Source organism: Hippopotamus amphibius, chromosome 9 (assembly GCF_030028045.1).
Source record: "Hippopotamus amphibius kiboko isolate mHipAmp2 chromosome 9, mHipAmp2.hap2, whole genome shotgun sequence".
Taxonomy (NCBI): Eukaryota; Metazoa; Chordata; class Mammalia; order Artiodactyla; family Hippopotamidae; genus Hippopotamus; species Hippopotamus amphibius.
In genome coordinates this window covers 39,162,432-39,171,774 of record NC_080194.1, presented here as the reverse complement: position 1 = coordinate 39,171,774, position 9,343 = coordinate 39,162,432, and the positions used below count along the sequence as shown (strand labels likewise).

Sequence of the window (9,343 nt, the reverse complement as noted above, 5' to 3'; positions counted from 1 at the left end):
CTCTATTGCAATGTAGAAATTACTATGATGTATAAATATGAAAAGAATATTCATATTCCTTGGGATAACTTTTATAAAGAAAAAGAGATACTGATCATATTTTTTCAATTGTTTTGTATCACCTTAGAGCAATCAAAATAAATTGCCATTTTCTAGTTTCCAGAAATAACATATATGTATATTAATATATGTATATATGTTATTTCCTAGACTAAAATTTTAAAATTTTTTGCAACTGAGAAGACTTCTGCCTAAAAGAACAAAGAAAATAAAACCACATTTCCCTGCTTCCTAAACTTCAGGCATGTATCAATAGGTTCTCTTAGGAAAGAGCAGAAGAATGACTTTGTCTCGGATCTGCCTGGTCTTTACTCCATAGACAACAGGGTTGAGTGCAGGTGGGATGATAACATAGAGGCTGGCAAACATAATGTGAAAGGTCCGAGGGACATTATGTCCAAAGCGATGTGCAAGGATGGAGAAGAATGCTGGTATATAGAACATGAGGATGACACAGATATGGGAACCACAGGTGCCCAGGGCCTTCTGGCGAGCATCTTGGGAAGAGAGGTGAAAGACATCACAGAGGATGAGGATGTAGGAAATAGCAATTAGAATCACATCTGAGATGACCGTCATGATGGGAACACAAAACCCATACCAGATATTGATGGAGATGTCAGCACAGGCAAGCCAGGCAACACATATGTGCTCACAGTATGTGTGAGGGATGCTATGTGTCCCACAGAAGGGAAGACGATTTACAAGGAAAACACATGGGACAAAAACACAGAAGCTTCTGAAGGAGATTCCCACAGCAATTTTGACAATGGTCCTGGGGGTAAGAATAGTGGTGTATCTCAAGGGTGACCAGATGGCCACATAACAGTCAAATGCCATGGCCATCAGTATAGCTGAGTCCAGAACAAAGCTGTAGTGCAGAAAGAATAATTGTGTGAGACAGCCATGAAAACTGATTTTCTGGGGACCAAACCAGAAGATGCTGAGTCTTGGGGACACAGGTAGTAGACAATATGAGATCAGTAATAGCCAGCATGGAAAGGAACAAGAACATGGTGCATGAAGACTGTGCTCCACTGCAATGAGGTAGAGAAGGATACTATTACTCACAATGGCCACAAGATAGATGAGGCAGAAGGGGATGCTGATCCAAATGTGGTACTGCTCAAGTCCAGGGATGCCCAAAGGCGTGAAGGTACCTGTGCTGTAGCCAGTCATGTTATACATGGCCATGGAGATCAGATGAATAGCTTCTGTGTCCTAAAACAAATCGTATATAATGAACATAAAAAATCTGTATGATAATTCTTCCTGCACTGTTTTCTTCTGGCGAGTTCTTCTCTTACCTCTCTGCCAAGAAAGAACCTCCCTTTGCTATTACGAGCAATGCTCATTTCTTCCAGAAATATTCCCCAGACTCATACTCTGGTACTAATTACCAAGCCTCTCCAAAATCTTCTTCAAACTGCATACAATGTTATTTCCATTTTAATGACAGTTTTCCCTGGGTCAATGTAACATGTTGCTGTATAGATATAAGTATAGAGAAAAACAATGCAGCCACATGCTGAGAGAGAAAGAAAAGTAGAAAAGTAGGGGCATAATTGGGAAAATGAGACTCCTCCTGTGGGCCAGTCTCTTATAAAGTCTTACCTCATTTAGAACAATCTTCTGGAAACTGTGTTTCTATCCCCCACATCTTTTTCTTTACAAAAACTAAAACTCTGCGAGCTATCTTACCCAAGATCTCATCTTAAGTGAATGGCGGAACCAAGACCATTAGAATCCACAGACAATACTGTTTTTTGCTGCTCTTCCACCCCAGGTTACTTCCTCAACACCCTGTTAGAGGAGAAGAATTGAGAAGAGGCAGCCGTTGTAAGGAAGTATGTAAGGAAAGACAGAAAACTGGAACTATAGTTTGTCACACCAGACCTATCATAGTTGCAATGATTTCCCAGACACTGGAGAGTCTTGGGATTTTCAGAATATAATATTCTCTGAAGCTGTGTTGTTTGATGCCTCACCACGGAGGATAATATGAGAAAGGTATGCAGCTCAGCCTCCAGCCCACTCTTAGGATTTAATAAGGCAATTAGTTCAAGTGTGCTTTTGATAAAGACAGAGATGACCCCTAGTGGAAGAAACATAGAATTTATATATTCCAAATTCTGGGTGAAGATAAAAGCAAAGAAGCAACTTCCGTAACAACAGTTAATATTTTTTTGAGAACCTTCAATATACTACACAAATCTAAATCTCTCTACATGAAATCACTTCTATGATCCTCTCAGCAACGCTATGAGATATAGGTAAGAATGTTAACCACAATTTCAAGATGTAGAAACTAAGACAGAGAGAAGTTAAGTAACTTGCCACAGCCACACAATCAGGAAATAAATTTAGTTGTCTACACTACTTATCTCCAGTTTCATCTCCCACTTACCCTTTAACCCACGTGAATCTCATTTCTGTACTCACCTTTCCACTGAAGCAGCTTTCATGAAGGTCACCAATGATGTCCACAGCCCACCTTTCAGTCCTCGATGGACTTCTCAGCAGCATTTGACACTACTGATCTTCCCCTCAATCTTTGAAACATTTTCTTAATGTTTTATTGCAACACTTTTGGAGTTTTTCTTCAAATTCATTGACATTTTACGTTCTTTTCTGTTTCATAAATCCTTATATTCCTCAAGTCTCTGCCTGAAGCCCTCTTTGCTTCTGTCCATGCTTTTCCTGATCTATATCATAAACTCTTATGAACCCAATTAATAGCTATATATTGTCACCTCCTAATTCTTTACCTCTCATTTAGGTCTTTCAAGACACACATCTCCAACTGCATCCTGGATATCCTCTTTTAGATGGCTCATGGACACCTCAAATTTGATTTTTCAAAAATTTAAAATAAAATCCATCATATTTCTTCAGAAATCTGATGCCCCCGACTTGTCCAATACATCAGAGAATATGAATATCATCCAGTAAATGACCCAAAGCATAAACTTAAAATTCATCATTTATACCTTCTCTCTTTAAATGCCCCCACATTCAATCAATTACATTGATCTAATATTTTTTAATCTAAATAAAATTTTGTAACGTAACTACCAGGATCTCCACAATCTGGTCCTACAACCTCTTCAGTCTTCGCGTTACAGTCCAGGAATGCTTGCCAGAAAAAAAAATCCTGCATTTTCTAAAAACATATATGTTAAAATCTACTCCCATATGAAAGATGGTAGTGAATTCCTCTACCACTTCCTTTGCAGGGTTTCAGGTACAGCATTTAATTATTTCCTTATAAATTTTGAGCGAAGTATCCACTGAAACTCCTACCTTTTCTCTGAAGAGATACAGGAATGAAGCCAGAGAGGGGGAAACCCATGTGGTGAAGAAGAATGAGACCACTACCACTCCCTAAGGTTGGGCTATCACACTGCAAGGTGTCCAAAGCTTTACCCATGCACTGAATTGTGATGCATTAACACTGCACCTCTCTGAACAATGATCGTTGTAGACAAAATTCTCAACCTATAAGGCACACTACTCTAAACAAAGGTAACAGAACACATGTTCCCTCAGTGCCAAAGTCCCCTGACTATGAGACTTCCCCCTTGACTGAGAATAAGTATTTTCATCCCTACTGTTGTCTTCAAACAAGCCTAAGTTCTATTTATCATTCAAGTCTTAATGAAGCCCCCCTTCATTCAGATTAAATATCGCTTCCCTGGGAACAGTCTTCCTGATCTCTCTATATTAGAAAATTTTATTTTGTAAATGTATTTCCTTTTTTTCTGAAATTCATCATACTTGCAACTAGTTTTTATTATTATCCATTTATTTTCTCTGATAGACTGTAATTTCTCCAAAGATAATATCAATTTTGTTTTTTTTCTTTGTCTCATTAATATTCTCAATGTCTGCACAATGGTGGCACTTAAAAAGTACTCAATAACTATTTCTGGAATTGATTATCATTAATGAGTCAAGACAAAAAGAATATTCTCATTGTCAATGAAAATACATTTAAAATCATTACTGCATAAGTAAAGGAAAATAAACCCATGCAAACTGGCAGCTAATAATATGTCAGGCCAGGAATATGCTAAAGGAATTTCCATTAAAGAAAAACAAAATCATCAATATCTTTTTCTTAACATTTCTCAACAAGTTCTATGGCATTCTTAGGACTGATTACTTTTGTTCACTTTTTTGGTCTCTGCTTAGGTGAAAATTCTTCCAGAAAACTATTTCTAAACTCCCAAGACTGAGAACACATTCACATCCACGGAACCATGTACTTGTGACTTATAAAAGCACTTAGCACAATTTATTGTATTTATTTGCCTATCATCTATCTTTCTTGAGTGTAAGGACATTTTCATATCCATAGTTTTATCTGCTATTCTAGTTGAATTTCTGTAAAACACTTAAGTTTTACTGAATAAATGAGTAATGTTAAATAATTACACACACACAAGCTCCTGTTTGACGTGGGACCTTTGTAGTTTTGGAGCCACTTTTCTCCCCATCCCACCTCTATTATCCCTACTATTTACTCTGTGTTACAGTAAAATGTAGTTTAATGAATAAATGGCTAAGATAATGAATTAATTAATTAACAAACAAAAACACACACATGTACACATATACCCAGAAACGTGAAATCATAGACAAAGTCTATACAAAGTCACATTATATCCAATGCTTCAGAACCCAATTTTTAGAGCCAAGTGTCTTAAATTTACACTTAATCTGTGCCTCTTTTTTCATTTTACTAAACAAATTATTTGATTTCTCTAAAATGCTTGTTTCCTCATAGAATTTTTGTGAGGAGGAACTTTGTGAGATTTTCTACGGGAGAAAAGTCCTAATAGGGAGAGGGATATGATGAGAATAAGATAAGCTTAAGCAAGAAGAGACGCACAGTTAGCAGAATTTATGGGCCCGTTGTCCCACTACTGGGCCTTTACCCAAAGAAAACCATAATCCCAAAAGAAACATGTATCATAATGTTTATTGCAGCACTATTTACAATAGTCAGGACATGGAAGCAACCTAAATGCCCATCAACAAATGAATGGATACAGAAGATGTGGCATATATATACAATGGAATATTACTCAGCTATAAAAAGGGATGAGATGGAGCTATATGGAATGAGGTGGATAGACCTACAGTCTGTCATACATAGTGAAGTAAGTCAGAAAGAGAAAGACAAATATTGTATGCTAACTCACATATACGCAATCTAAAAATGGTACTGATGAACTCAGTGACAAGAACAAGGACGCAGGTGCAGAGAATGGACTGGAGAACTCGAGGTATGGGAGGGGGCGGGGGGTGAAGGGGAAGCTGAGAGGAAGTGAGAGAGTAGCACAGACATATATATACTACCAACTGTAAAATAGAAAGCCAGTGGGAAGTTGTTGTATAACAAAGGGAGTTCAACTCGAGGATGGAAGATGCCTTAGAGGACTGGGATGGGGAGGGTGGGGGGGACTCGAGGGAGGGTGGGGGGGGACTCGAGGGAGGGAGGGAATATGGGGATATGTGTATAAAAACAGATGATTGAACTTGGTGTACCCCAAAAAAAGAATAAATAAATAAATAAAATTTAAAAAAATAAATTAAATAAATAAATAAATATTTACATCAAAAAAAAAAAAAGAATTTATGGGCCCGTTGTATACATCTCATGTATCTTAGAATTTATAACCCTTCCTCTTAAATCACATAAACACACAAACGAAACCGGAATGATAGTCGGCAAGTGCAGGGAAGCCTTCACCAAATCTTAACGCTCTTGCTCTCTCTTTGGTGTTTATCTAAATGTTTCTGAAACTTACAAGGAGACATTCTGACTCTTGTGGGCTAATAATAACCCGGAGTGATAGCAGGTGCAGAGAAGCATTCACTAAATCTTAGAGCTCTCTTTGTTTGGCATTTATCTAAAATGTTTGTAAAATTTACAAAGAATTCTTTTAAGGGATATAAGACAGACATGTAAGGCCCCTTCCAGGGGTCTCTCCCCGCTTCTGGTGTCTGTGCCAGAAACTATTGTACTCTCTCTCTAACTGTTCTCTAATAAACTCTTACTTTTTGCTTAAACCTGAGCAACAACTTGTTATTGATCCCGAGGAGAAATTTTTTTCTTCTGGAGATCACGAATCAGTTCCCCTAGACGTATCTCATGGACTTCCATATCAATGGCTGGGAAATGTTAATAAATAAATAAACAGTGACTAGTATGTAATACCATTATGATGACAAACACAGGCAAATACACATGGATGGTAGAAAGTGTCAAATTACATGAAAACCAGAGTCTGAGTCCCCTCTTCTGGATCCAAGCTTTCAGACCATCTGGTTTTTGGCTGTTGAATTGCATCCTCAAGACAGCACTAGTCCTGCTTGTTTCCTTTATTATATTTATCCATCCTCATTTCAACCCTTAGACTTTAAAATCTGGCCCCCATGCCTGTAGAGTACCTCATGGGGAAAGCTGGACTGAGCCCATCTTGTCTTTTCTTAGCCTCTCCTAGCTCCTCCTCTGAGGTCTTCTGTGTGTCCTTCAGTCAGCCTGCCCCAGGATCTGAGACTCAGTCTTGCCCTTGGCTTCCCAATCATACCTTCCCTGCCCTCAAACCAACAGTCACCATTACCCAGGTCCTTCATGAGGATGGACAGTAACAGCACCCTCAAGGGGCCAGTCTTCTTCTTTCTCTTCCTGGGCCTTCAGAGAGGGCACTCAGGCTGGTGGGCCCCTGAGATACAGCAGACATGAATCCAATCAGTGAGTTGTGGGATGCACAGTGAGGCTCTTTTGGGGGATAAGCTCTAGATCATGAGGTTCTGAGGTCCCAAAGGCTGAGGTGGACTGAATCCCTGCAGGCTCAGGTCTCCCAGAACAGGCAGTATCTGAGTGGACAGAATCTCCGGGGGCTTTCAAAATGGCTGCTAAAGGCATCTGCAGTGATATTCTCTGTATTTCTTGGTGGGGTGTGTGTGTGTATACATATACTACTTTTTTAGTCATTCTCCTAGGAAAGGAAATGTAGGTTGTTTCCGTATCTTGGCTATTATGCATAATGCTGCAATGAATATTGGAGGGCAGAAACCACTTTAAGATATTGATTTTATGTCCTTCGTATATATATACAGAAGTGGAATTTCTGGATCATATGGTAGTTTTATTTTTAATTTTTTGAGGAACCATCATGCTCTTTCTGTAATGGCTGTAACAATTTACATTTCCATCAACAGTGTACAAGGGTTCCCTTTCCTTCACATCCTCACCAACATTTGTCATCTCTTGTCTTTTGGGTGATAGTCATCCTAATAAGTGTGCACTGATATCTCATTGTGGTTTTGATTTGCATTTCCCTGATGATTAGTGATGTTGAGGGCCTTTTCATGTGACTGTTGACCATTTGTTTGTTTTCTTCTTTGAAAAATTGTCTTTTCAAACCTTTAGCACATTTTTAATCAGCTTAAGTTTAGTCAGTTCATTGTTATTATAATCCCTTTTTTAAGAACTTTTATTGAGATACAGTTAACATACAAAAAACTGCATATACTTAGAGTGTACAATTTAGTATCCCAATCTCCCAATTCATTCCCCCCAACCCTCCCCACTTTCCCCACTTGGTGTTATAATCATTTTTGAATTGCATGTGTTCCACCTATATTTTGGATGTCAATGCCTTATTAGATCTATGGTGTACAAATATTTTCTCCCATTCCATAGGTTGTCTTTTCATTCTGTTGATTGTTTCTTTTGCTGTGCAGAAGCTTTCTAGTTTGGTGTAGTCTCACTAGCTAATTTTTGCTTGTTTTACTGTTTTTTGATGTCAAAAATTATTGTCAAGACCAAGGTAAAAGCTTTTTCCCTAGGTTTTCTGCTAGGAGTTTTACAAGTTCGGGTCATACATTTAAACCATTAATCCATTTTGAGTAAGTTTTGTGAGTGATGTAACATCAGAATCCAGTTTTATTATTTTGCCTGTCAGTATTGTTTTCCCAACACCATTTATTAAATAGATTAAATAGATTATTCTTTCCCTATTGGTGCCCTTGTGAACCATATATGCCAGGGTTTGTTTCTTGGCTCTCTAATCTGTACTATTGACCCATGTGTCTGTTTTTATGCCATTCTATAATCATCATACTGTTTTTATTACTATTGCTTTGTAATATAGTTTGAAATTAGGACATGTGATGTCTCCAGTTTTCTTCTTCCTTCTTGAAGTTGCTTTGGCTGTTCAGTCTTTGTGGTTCTATAAAAATTTTAGGATTACTTTTCCTATATCTGTGAAAAATGCCATTGGGATTTGGACAGGGACTGCATTGACTCTGCAGATTGCTTTGGGTTGTGGGCCTTCAGAGAGGGCACTCAGGCTGGTGGGCCCCTGAGATACAGCAGACATTTTAACATTTTAACAATATTAATTCTCCCAATTTAAGAACATGAAATATCTTTCCATTTACAGGTATCCCCCACTTTTCAAAAGTTTGCTTTATACCACTTCACTTTTACAGAACAGCTATATTAGTAACTATTTTCACTAACTGAAAGAAATATGGTTATTGCTTTTATGAAAAAAAGGTGAAAAAGGAAAATAATGTTCAGTGTTTGTTTTGCAACCAGCCATCATAGAGCAGCACACACCCAGAGATGCAAGAGTGGTACTGCCAAGCTCCTTCCCCAGGAACAACTCTCAGCATCTCAGCATCAAACTTTCATAGCTTTGTACTGTGTCAGTGAGCATCTAGGTTTTCTCTCAATTTACTTTGTGCATCCATTAGCAAGATGTTTCTTAAGGCATTTTTTGCTTTACACCATTTCGGCTTACCAAAGCTTTCATAATACTCTACTTTTGGATAACAGAGAATCTTGTATTTGTGTCCCTTTCATTTCTTTTATCAACATTTTAAAGTTTTCAGTGTACAAGTCTTTCATCTCCTCTGCTGAATTATGACATCCTGCCTGCACCACTTGACTGACTTCTCAGGATTTTCACTTTTCCTAGGGAAAATGTAACTTCTTTCAGACAGGGTTTTTCTAAACACCTAGTTTGAAGCTGCTTTCCTCTGACAGTCTCTCTCTAAGGCACTGCTTTTAACATTTTGGTTTGTCATCAAGGAGTTTTCTATACATAAAACTATCTCTGTCATAAAGATCATGCCATTTTCCTAATAAGCAAAATCGCTTGCAGACTGTTCTTAACTTAAACAGCATTTGCTTTTTAAAATTTCTTACTACATTAATATACACTATAAACTTATTCTAGCTTTTCCATTGCACAGTGGAACA

General features: G+C 37.9%; 1 pseudogene; it reads right to left on the bottom strand.

Annotated features, from left to right (window-relative positions):
- Nucleotides 1-309: 309 nt before the first annotated feature.
- Nucleotides 310-1,257, bottom strand: LOC130861625 (olfactory receptor 52H1-like; annotated as a pseudogene).
- Between the last annotated feature and the right edge of the window lie 8,086 nt (nucleotides 1,258-9,343).